The sequence below is a fragment of the Lissotriton helveticus genome, chromosome 7 (assembly GCF_964261635.1).
Source record: "Lissotriton helveticus chromosome 7, aLisHel1.1, whole genome shotgun sequence".
Lineage (NCBI taxonomy): Eukaryota > Metazoa > Chordata > Amphibia > Caudata > Salamandridae > Lissotriton > Lissotriton helveticus.
Genome location: NC_136068.1, coordinates 1,331,536,781 through 1,331,547,143, shown reverse-complemented (window position 1 = coordinate 1,331,547,143; position 10,363 = coordinate 1,331,536,781). Strand labels below are relative to the sequence as shown.

Here is a 10,363-nt window from a genome sequence, read left to right as displayed (position 1 = left end):
AATACCCAGGACTGTAAGTGGGCAGGGGCGTAACACAGGCCCCCGCAGCCCACGCGGTGCGTGGGGGCCCCTAGCTCCAAGAGGCCCCCTCGGCACTGAACTCTGGCCAGGAGAGATCCTGATTGAGTCCGGAGGGGGCCCCCCTAAGTACCGTCCTGGGAGGCCCCCTCACTTTTCGTTACGCCAGTGTAAGTGGAATGAAGAAACTGGTGGGTCTCACAAAGGGCCGTGGCAGATGTAATTAATCTGTGCTTAGTATAGGGTGCCACCGAGTGGTAGTTTGCTGCATGATTGCTTTTGTATATAAAATACAAATAACATTAAACCTACAACAAGCCAAGACTATTGGATTTGTCAATGCTTGTTAGTTGCATAACATAAATAAGCAATTACTATGGCTCCGTAGTGTATAATATTGAAAATGCTACAGTTCTAAAATTATGAACCTGTGAAAGAATTATACTCAGTTTCTTTGAAGTTACATCACAGGCAGTGGGGGGTGGCACTGCTGGATACTTCTGGTTTCTGTTTCTCTAATCAAAGCAGTGCTTAATTTGAGAAGGTGGTTTCTGGTGGGCACCTGCGCTTAATTGTCGACATCACACTTAGAACACTCTTTCACATGTAGGTGTTGTTTGGCTGATTTACAAATAAGCACAAAAGCAGTTGTACAATATACATTACAAGCATCTGCAATGCAATAGGTCTAGCATTTACGCGAGTTTGAGCTATTGGAATAGTAAATGACAATGCCTTCTATTTCTGTTTTAGTTTTGGTTTTTAAAACATAAATAAAAGGCATTGTCATTTACAATGCCAATAGTTTAAACTCTTGCAAATGCGAGACCTATTGCATTGCAAATGCTTGTTAACTGAAGTCCCTTTACCTTCATTACCTTCGTTAGCCGCTGAAGAGAAAGTGAAACCGGAATGATTCAGAACCTTTGGCAAGGTTGTACTTCAGCCGATAGTAGTCATTCAACGCATATTCAGTAGCACTGAGTCTCCTCCCTAAGCTCTCTGGGAGTTAAGTAAACATCGAATAGAATCACTTCAAAGTGAAGTGGCAACAGACGTTCGTGTGAGAGATTACTGGACACGCTGAGGTAACAATTTATTAATGTATACGTTAATTGCCACTTCGTGGCGGCACCGACGCACTGTGTGAGCGTTAGGTTGCGAAGAGAAAGAGCATTTCTGGTTTACAGTCTACTTTTTAGGTATATTTCAGTTTCAGCCGATTTTTTTAAATCTTGAAAGCCCGAGATCTGACTAGTGCTCTTCCTCCAGCGAGGAGTGCGCTCGACTTTCCATACGTCTCCCAAACAATTATTCGTCACATTTGTTTTCGCTGCTGCGATGGTCTTAGAAGCAACAAACTCATATTAATAGCTTTATAAATTAAACGTGTCACTAGTGTGTCTCGAGAAAACTGCTTGTAGCCAGTATCATGTAGCAACGTTCCCTACAAACGGCAGAATAACTTCGAAGCAAGCGTGGCATGGTTTATTTTGTTATAATCTATTTCTAATTGTAAACGACTTGCTTAGAATGATAAGTTTGGAGATATTTAATTGTCCAGCCTATTGTATTGCACCGTTTGCAATTTGCATAATAAACCGTTTATTTTGTTTAAATTTGTATGATTTGGTTCTATTCCGTAAAAAAACATACCATGTTCAAAAAATAGGAAATATTATCTCTGGCTAGCTGCATGGATACATTTCAAGTTTCCTAGACGCAAGAGCTTCGGTAAGCTCCGACATCCGACATGTACAGCTGTTTAGCACAAATTGATAGCTACCTTAAATTGCACTCTGCTTCTGAGGTAGAACTAATGTTATTATGAGCATTCTGGTACGATCAAGCGCCTTCTGAACGGGTGTGTATGTGCTGAGTAGGCCACATATTGCAATCCCATTCTGGCTGGCTCATGGAGTTGATCAAGAATAGCATTCATTATTTTGGTAATGAATATATCATTGTCAACTAGTTATTAAAAAATGCAACTTCAATATTGCCGGTTTATAATTAATGTTTTAATTTTAAACTCTCGGTATAGTCGGTGAAAAACAATTTATTGCAATTAGCGTAAAACCATAGCCACGCATTTGTGCAACTCCTAGAAAGCTACTGTGTTTTCTTTTTGAGTGTTTCTTTGTTGTTGGACATCAAGACATAGGGTTGAAATTATGCATCTAAAGTGGCAACGTTAAACGAAACAAGCACTGACAAATTAAATAGGTATGTCGTTAATAAACTAACGCATGTAAACACAGGCATGCACAAAGTGTTTTTCAAGTGCTAGGAATTTAGAGAAAGACACAGGACTATGGGACCTATGTAATAGCATCCGTTTTGTGGGTTGAAAATTGTGATTTATTTTAGGTTGGCAATTTGCGAATTGCAAAACTGAATGTACTAATGTACTAATGTGTCATAAACACATTTAGCGATTCCCAAAGGCGTTGCAAATGACCTGCGTCATAAATATTCATGAGGTAGGTCGTAATTTGCAACCCATTGGGAATGGGCAAGAACACAGGGATGGTGGCCTTCTGGGGCAGCAGATCAAAGCAAAAGAAACAAATGATGGATGGAATGCTGAACAATGCAAACATCCTCCCTGGACCAGTTTCTACCCACGTCTGGGCATAACCTTCCCCCTTAGCACGACAAAAGCAAAAGGAACAAATGATGGACAGAATGCCGAACAATGCAAACATTCACCCCCAGTCACAAAGATCTAGGTTGAATCCTTCGTTCCTTGCTGAGGGACTTTCTTTTTTTTATTTTTCTGGCAACTGCCTCTATTTAACTATCTTGATCGAAAACGATCAGCAGAGGTCAGTAAAATACCAGAATCACTTTAGCATTCTCTAGATTCCAGTCCATAGAAATTGTCTTCCACAAGCACCCGTAGACAATATTTTTTTCAAATCTTGTATTTTCAGTGATATGACCACCGAAGGCCCTGCTTTTATATTAAAAACAGCTTTGGACAAAAAAAATTCCAGCTGAAAGGCAATATTTCTCTCGATGTGTTCCCATACCTGGCGTGTCACACAGTTTGGTGCAACCTTCCCTCCATGTTAAAAGAACAGTAGATGTTTCAGCACCCAGGCTAATGTGCTGCATAGCTAAATACATATAAGTTCCCAAAGGCGAGACCAATTGCATTGCAAATGCTTGTTTAACTAATTAGCCACATGCTAGTGTAAGCAAAAGGATGAAGTAGCAGAAATGTTTTCTAAGGTGATGAATATCTTTATCGATGGATAGACTTCTCAATTACTTTGAGGCGTATTGTTGGAAAAAAACATCTATCCTACCCTATTTCTGCTGAACCAGTTTTGTTGATAATAACACACTTCACTCTTGCTAACCAGTAGAAAGTGCCTGTGCTTTCCCTTCCAAACATAGTTAAATTGGTATACACCTAATTGGCACATTCAATGTACTAGTAAGTCCCTGATAAATGATATTAAGCATGCCTAGGACCTCTAAATGAAATGTTACAAGTAGTCTGTAGCACCCATTGTGCCAACCACTAAATAAGCACTGTAAAACATGCCTTTGGCCTGCCACTGCAGCCTCTAGTGCCATTTTAAACTGTAATACCAATAGGCAAATAAAACTTTTTGCCAGGCTCAAACATTCATTTTTAATCCTTAGAAATTATCGCAGGGGTGTTGTGGCTAATGCCAAAGGTAATGGACACCTAAAGCCAGAGCTCTGGTCTCAAGCGGATTTCCACCACTGCATTTATGAATATGGACCTGTTTGGAGAGTGTGTCCAACTTAAGTGAGAAGGGTGTCTTGCATTTGGAAGTCTCATCATATGTGAGGAATACTGTTTGTTTGCTTATTTTTTATTGACAAGTTGTGCCCGCTTATGACTCCACAATGCTTGCAGATCTTTAATTGCATCATCACTTCTTTACCACATGGGCATTTGCAGAAAAGTATGGTCAGGTCCCTGAAGTCTCTCTCCTGCTGCCATGAATGTGCTTTTAAGCTTCCTGCCTGAGTAATGCCACAGGACGCCTTTTTTTTACCTTTTTCAGTCACATAAACTGATTGCTTTCAGGATTTTCAATTCAAATAAAGTCTCCCTCACCGACTTACCTGGCAAGTGTTAGACCTAATATGCCTACCTTCAATCTAAGGCTGGTCTGCACAGCCCACTTATCGGCTCTAAGAATACCTACCCACATCCGCCATGCACAGGTCGTATTTCTTCAAAAGCCCACTTGGACTCACAGCGTTTTAAATCAAGTCCGTTATGAAGGAGAACATACAAGGGGAGCACAAAGGAATCAAGGTACTGAGTGAACAAAAATCTGCTCAAAAGTTATCTAAACCCAAACCTCCCTCACTGAACCAGAAACAAAGTCTCTCTAACTGTATAGAGGCGCTACTAGAGGGGCTCAACTCCGTACATAATCAGACCCAATCAACAAAAACTAACATGGAAAGTCTTCAAATGGAAATGGGAGGCCTGCCGAAGGATGTTAAGGCCATGACTAATCACATGGAAGAAGCTGAATCGAGGATCAGCAGAGTGGGGGATAACCAGAACTCACTATTTAGAAATCTCAGGGAGAACCAATAGGCCTAACCGCTTGCAAAGTCGTATGCATACCCTATGTGAGGAAAGCTATTTGGTGGATATATGGAGACTACACAAACTGAAGGGCAGTGATTTCACATTTTATTCTCACAACACTTTGTCCAGAATTGATTATACACTCATCAGTAAAAATGTAGTCCTCACAGCCTCTGATCCCACGATAGGACCAATCTTCATATCAGATCATGTGTGCATTACACCAACCATTAATCTCTCTATACAACATACTAAAAGCTGCTCATGGAGAATGACCAATACCCTATTATCAGACCATGAATCAAACAATTGAATGTCCTGTTATATATCTCAATTCTTTCATGATAATAAAACTCTAGATATGGACATTGAGACAGTCTGAGATGCGATGAAGGGGACTACTAGAGGAGAGATGCTCCGCAACAAAAAATAAACGTTTAAGAGCACGACTGAACTTTTTACAGACGCAGATTAAAAATCTGGAGAATGATAGAAAACTAACACTAGACCCCTCAATAATAGTCAGATTAAAACATTTTAAATATGAGTCGAACAAAATCTTAAGTGAAAGAGCTCACAAATAGTTCTCTAAATCTAAATCTCAAAATCCTTTGGAGCATAACAAGGCTGGTAGACTCTTTGCTTCAACCCTTATGGATTCTTCAAAAATCCATTTATATCCCAGCCATTAAAGATAAGAATGATGGACTGCATTGATTACTCAAAAATTGCTTTCCAGTTCTTATATAAGGACTTGAATAATCCACCTTCCACAGGGCATGGGGATAATATAGAGGCTTGCAACGTGTTACAGGACCTACTTCAGCTTCCCAGGCTTGCGGATGAGTGCTTAGATGCTCTTAATAAACCGAGTGAGCCAGTTAAAGTTACGAAAACTATTATTTTCCTTACAATGAAGAAAGTACATGGACTGGATGGGTTCTGGATTGAATTTATCAGTACTTCCAGCATCAGGGCCAGCTCTAGGGCGGTACGGTCGGTGCCATTGCACTGGGCGCTGACTTGGGGAGGGGTCACCATGTTTAGAAGTATATTATCATTTTATAAGCACCTGCTGCCATGTTCCTTGCTCCAGCAATTTTCAGGCATCAATAAAAATGTAACGATAACTCTGGTCATTAATGTTCTTCCTGGAGAGAAACTGGAGTTTTGTTTTGTGGAAGTTTTGACTCATCGTAATGTAGTGCAGAGGGTTAATTTGCCTGCTGCAAAGAACGTGTACCATGAAGATCACAAAATGCATATAATGTAGATAGGTCAGTTAATTACTGCTTTTGTTAGAGAGATCTTTTTGTTACTTGCAGTTTGTAACTTAAAATCCTAATATGGAACAGTGAGCTACTAACTGTCATCAAAGAGCTGCATGCAAACCCCAAGGTATATATTAGAGCTATATGTATTTTACCCTGTCTTTCATTATCCTATTCTTGCAAAAAGGATTTATTTGGGTAGAAATCAATTCTCATTATTAAAGAAAAACCCCTAACAATTGTGTTACATTTTAAATTCAGAATGTGTGCTTTTCCAGACCAAGGACTCTTAAATTATACTGCCTACCTTTATGGTTCTATCCAGACTAGACTATGGCAACACTACCCTCACAGGCACAGCAAAATCCCACCTAGCCCTCATGAGAACAACTCTAAACGCAGCAGCAAGGAAGGTCACTGGAGCTAAAAGGCACGATCATATCTCCCCCTCCTTGGAGGACCTCAAATGGCTCCCTATTGAAGCTTGCTGCCAGTTCAAAATTGCTTGTCTCACCCACAAAGTCCTTCACACTGGTAAACCAGCATACCTGGTAGCCAAGCTTACCAAGGCAGGCCAGGCAAGAAACCTGAGGAGCAGCAACAATGTACTTCTGATTCCCCCAAAGAGGCATAAACAAAAAGCCCTGGCTTGCTCCTTTTCGGGAAATGCCCCCAAAATCTGGAACTCTCTACCAGCAGATCTCAGAACTAACCCCTCCTTCGTGACCTTAAAAATAACTAAAGGATCTCCTCCTCGCTCGAAACCTTTAACCTTCAGATCAATACACCATAGTGCCTTCCAAATGACTCTCCATTTTGTTCTCTCTGTCTGTTATTTCTTATTACCTGTGTACATGTTGTAAAGCGCTCTGATACCCTCGGGTCCTGCCACCGCTATATAAAACTCTCTCAATAAATAAATATACCTCTCTTATACATCCATACCAAATCGGTTTTGTAAAGGGAAGATTGGCTGCAGACAATATTTGAACCTTCTGTCATGTAATCAAAGATCTAAACATGGCCTTAGATGCAGAGTAGGCCTTTGAAAAAGTCTCATGGATTTAATCTCTTGGCAGACCTGGAAAAAGTGAGTGTAGGGGACCTATTTATATGCATGGCCATGGCTATCTACCACACACCCTCAGCTTGCATCGAACTTATTGGTCTTCTATCAAATACATTTGTTTAAGTGGAGGGTTCCAGACAAGGTTGCCTTTTTCTGCCCTTAATAGAACAGATTCTTCATTCTGTCAGGGTAAGCAATAATATAAATGGTATCGCCTTTAACAGCGGCCCTCAGAAATTGGTGGCAAACACCGATGATGCCCTGTTTTCTGCAGAGGTGGACTTGGCAGACCCTGAGGTTCTTGACATTATTTCTAAATATGGCTTGGTCTCAGGATACTCCTTAAACAAAGAAAAAACAGAAATATTTCTACTTTTATGATAAATCGTTATCGAATAAAGTATTACATTCAGAAATATTTCCCTTAAACATGCTTTGCCTACCAACCATAGCTACTCATGCTAGCCTAAAATAGTAGCCCTCTATATTCAAATACCTAGGCATTAAATTTGCTTATGTGATTGAAAGCACCAGAATAAAGATAGATTATACTTTATTGACTAGGATTAAAAAACTAAGGGCCTTATAATGAGTTTGGTGGTATGTGGACTGACAAACTCGGTGGCACAGAAGTGGCGATGCGGCAGGACCGCCTCAACCACTGGGGATCCGTGATCTCTCGGCGGTGGCACAGGATTCTGGGGCAGCAATATGGAGCACCACCAAGCTTATTACGACTTTCCAGACCTCCACAATTTTCATGCTGGTGAGCCCGCCATTAAACTGCCTTCGCTTCCTTCAGAAACTATCATCCAGATCTCATGCCACTTTCCAGATTTTTAAGGCCTTGCAAAATAACCCCACACCTAACATTGCACACACTCAATAGGTATGGGAAGACTCCTGCTCTAAATAAAACTTAAACCCATTTCCCCGCCTCTTGGGAGAAAATGTGGGACTCCCTCCTGCATCACAAAATCCCCCCCATAATCCTTCTAGGCAAATATTGGACTGCTGATAGATATTTCTGGTCTCTTACATGACTGTATAAACAGTTTAACAGAATCAGATGCTTGCTGGCATTGTGATTACCCCTCATGTGAGCTTGATCACCTTCTCTTTTATTACAAATGTGTTAACCCTGTCTATAGAGAAATCAGGAAGACCCTGAATAATATTTTTGACATCAGGTTCACCCTAAATCACTTAGGGTCTCATTACGATGAGGTTCGGACCGCAACCCACGGCTTGTCAGTTGCGGTCCAAACCGCATCTACTGCTGCGGTTTGACCGACGCATTACAATGTGTGCGGTCGGGGGGACCGACCGACACAATCCGAACAGAAAGGCCTTGTAATCTGTTAAGGACGGCATTTCCGCTGACCGTATTATGATGACAGTTTCTGACAGCCTTTCTGACATGGAAAGGCTATCGGAAAGTTATTTTGGGGGCCCTGTTGCCCCCTGGTCCTCTGCATACTATCTTGATCAACTGTTTACTCAGCTCAGGGATAGGAGGAGTAGTGCTGGACTGGTTTAAAAATTTCCTTAGCCAGAGACGGCAAGTCACGGTGTTGGGCGATTTCAACTCTGAAGAAAAATCCATCAGCACAGGGGTACCTCAGGGCTCCAGCCTGAGCCCTGTTCTTTTTAATCTTTATATGGTACCCCTGATCAAGCTCATTTCTTTGTATCAGATCAGTACTATATCCTACGCTGACGATACGCAGCTTATTCTGGTACTCGACAGAGAGCTGCCTGGAGCTGAAGACAACCTTAAAAAATGCCTGACTGCCACATTTGAATGGATGAAGACCAACCATCTCAAATGTAACTCTGGTAAAACAGAAATTTACCGTTTGGCCCCCAAAATCTGTTCTCCCCTAAACAGTGGTGGCCTGAAGATGCTGAAGCTCCCCCAAATACCATCTCCTCTGCCCGCAACTTGGGCGTCAAGTTTGATGACTCATTGTCATTCAAACAACAAGCAACTAGGGTGGCCAGGACATGCTTCTATATCATCAGAATGCTTAGAAAATTCTTCGACCTCCTCCCACTGTCAACCAGGAAAACGGTAGCGGTGGCACTTATAACATCAAGACTGGACTATTGTAACAGCCTGTATGCGGGAGCCAATAAGTCCGTGCTCCAAAGGCTGCAAATGGTCCAGCATGCCACCGCTCGCCTGGTCCTTGGTTGGCCCAGGAAATCATCCGCCTCAGCCGCATTACACGCCCTCCACTGGCTTCCTATCCATAAACGCATCTTATTCAAAATCTTGATTATTACTTTTAGAGCTTATCACTCACAAGGACCCAGGTATCTCGCAAATTATTTTAAACGCCACCTCCCCATTCGGAGTCTGAGATCTTCCAACCAGAATCTTCTGGTTGTTCCAACATTCAGACTTGCCACAAAAGGTGGAAAATCTCTTGTTGTTCTGGGCTCTAGAGCATGGAACAAACTGCCTCCTTCGCTCCGGCATATCTCATCAGAATCCCTTTTCAGGAAAGCTTTGAAGACCTGGGTCTTCACGCTCACCGATGTCACCTGTAGAGCTTTAGTGTAAAGGATACAAATTCCTGGGAATTGCTTCAGCTAACCACCCTTTCCATTCTGGGTTGGTATCAAGCGCTAAGATGCTCCCTGGAGTGATAGAATGCGCTATAGAAAAATGTTGTTACATTTACATTTACATTACATCCATGCACCATGTTGCAGGCACCTCATGGTGAATGCCACACGGTACAGGGATGTTTAAAAACATCAATTTTTCAATGGAAGCTTGTGCTGGGTGCATTTCATTATGCCGCACAAGCACTCATTGAAAAATTGAAGTTTGGAACCGCCCCATGTGCGGTCACATCCAAATAATGTGGTTGGAACAACCAACCTGAGGCCGGTTGGTTCCCAATCAGCAACTATGTCTGTCAGAGGCAACTCTGACCAACATCGTAATTAGGGCCTTAATTGTTGCTCCAGGAATCAAGGCCTGTTCATATGTCCCACTATTAGACTAACTAAACAATTGGGACCGCTTCCTGATTGATATTTTACTTTATTTTGGTGTAAAAACCATCCCAAGCAACTGGAAAAACTGCAATAACATCTCTTACCCTACATGGTGGGCTTGGGTTTGTTTCACGAGAAGTGCAGACAACAGTTTACACAATTGTGATTTTACCGATAACTCTTCCCACATATTGTGGCCTAAACTGGATTTGTAGTTGGAAAAAGTTACACCTCCTTGAATAACTCCTGTCCACACCTTAGAAGCTTCGCTCTACATTCTTTTATTGTTTCTTTTTCTCTCAACAAATACTATTATCCAACCTCTCCTTCCCCGTTGTTCCACTTCTCTACTTTCTTTCTCACTCTCCCTTTCTATTATTCCTTTAGTGGGATCAACCTGTA

The 10,363-nt window shown here is 41.6% G+C and overlaps 1 protein-coding gene across 3 annotated transcripts in view; it reads left to right on the top strand.

The window, feature by feature from the left end:
* Positions 1-1,036: 1,036 nt before the first annotated feature.
* LOC144767395 (uncharacterized) overlaps positions 1,037-10,363 on the top strand; it is a 442,933-nt gene continuing 433,606 nt past the window's right edge. For 2 of the 3 annotated variants that reach the window (XM_078650843.1, XM_078650841.1), the window contains exon 1: positions 1,037-1,106. The gene's annotated coding sequence lies outside the window, so the exon portion shown is untranslated. The remainder of the gene's footprint in view (positions 1,107-10,363) is intronic. The other variant, XM_078650842.1, reaches the window with a different exon arrangement.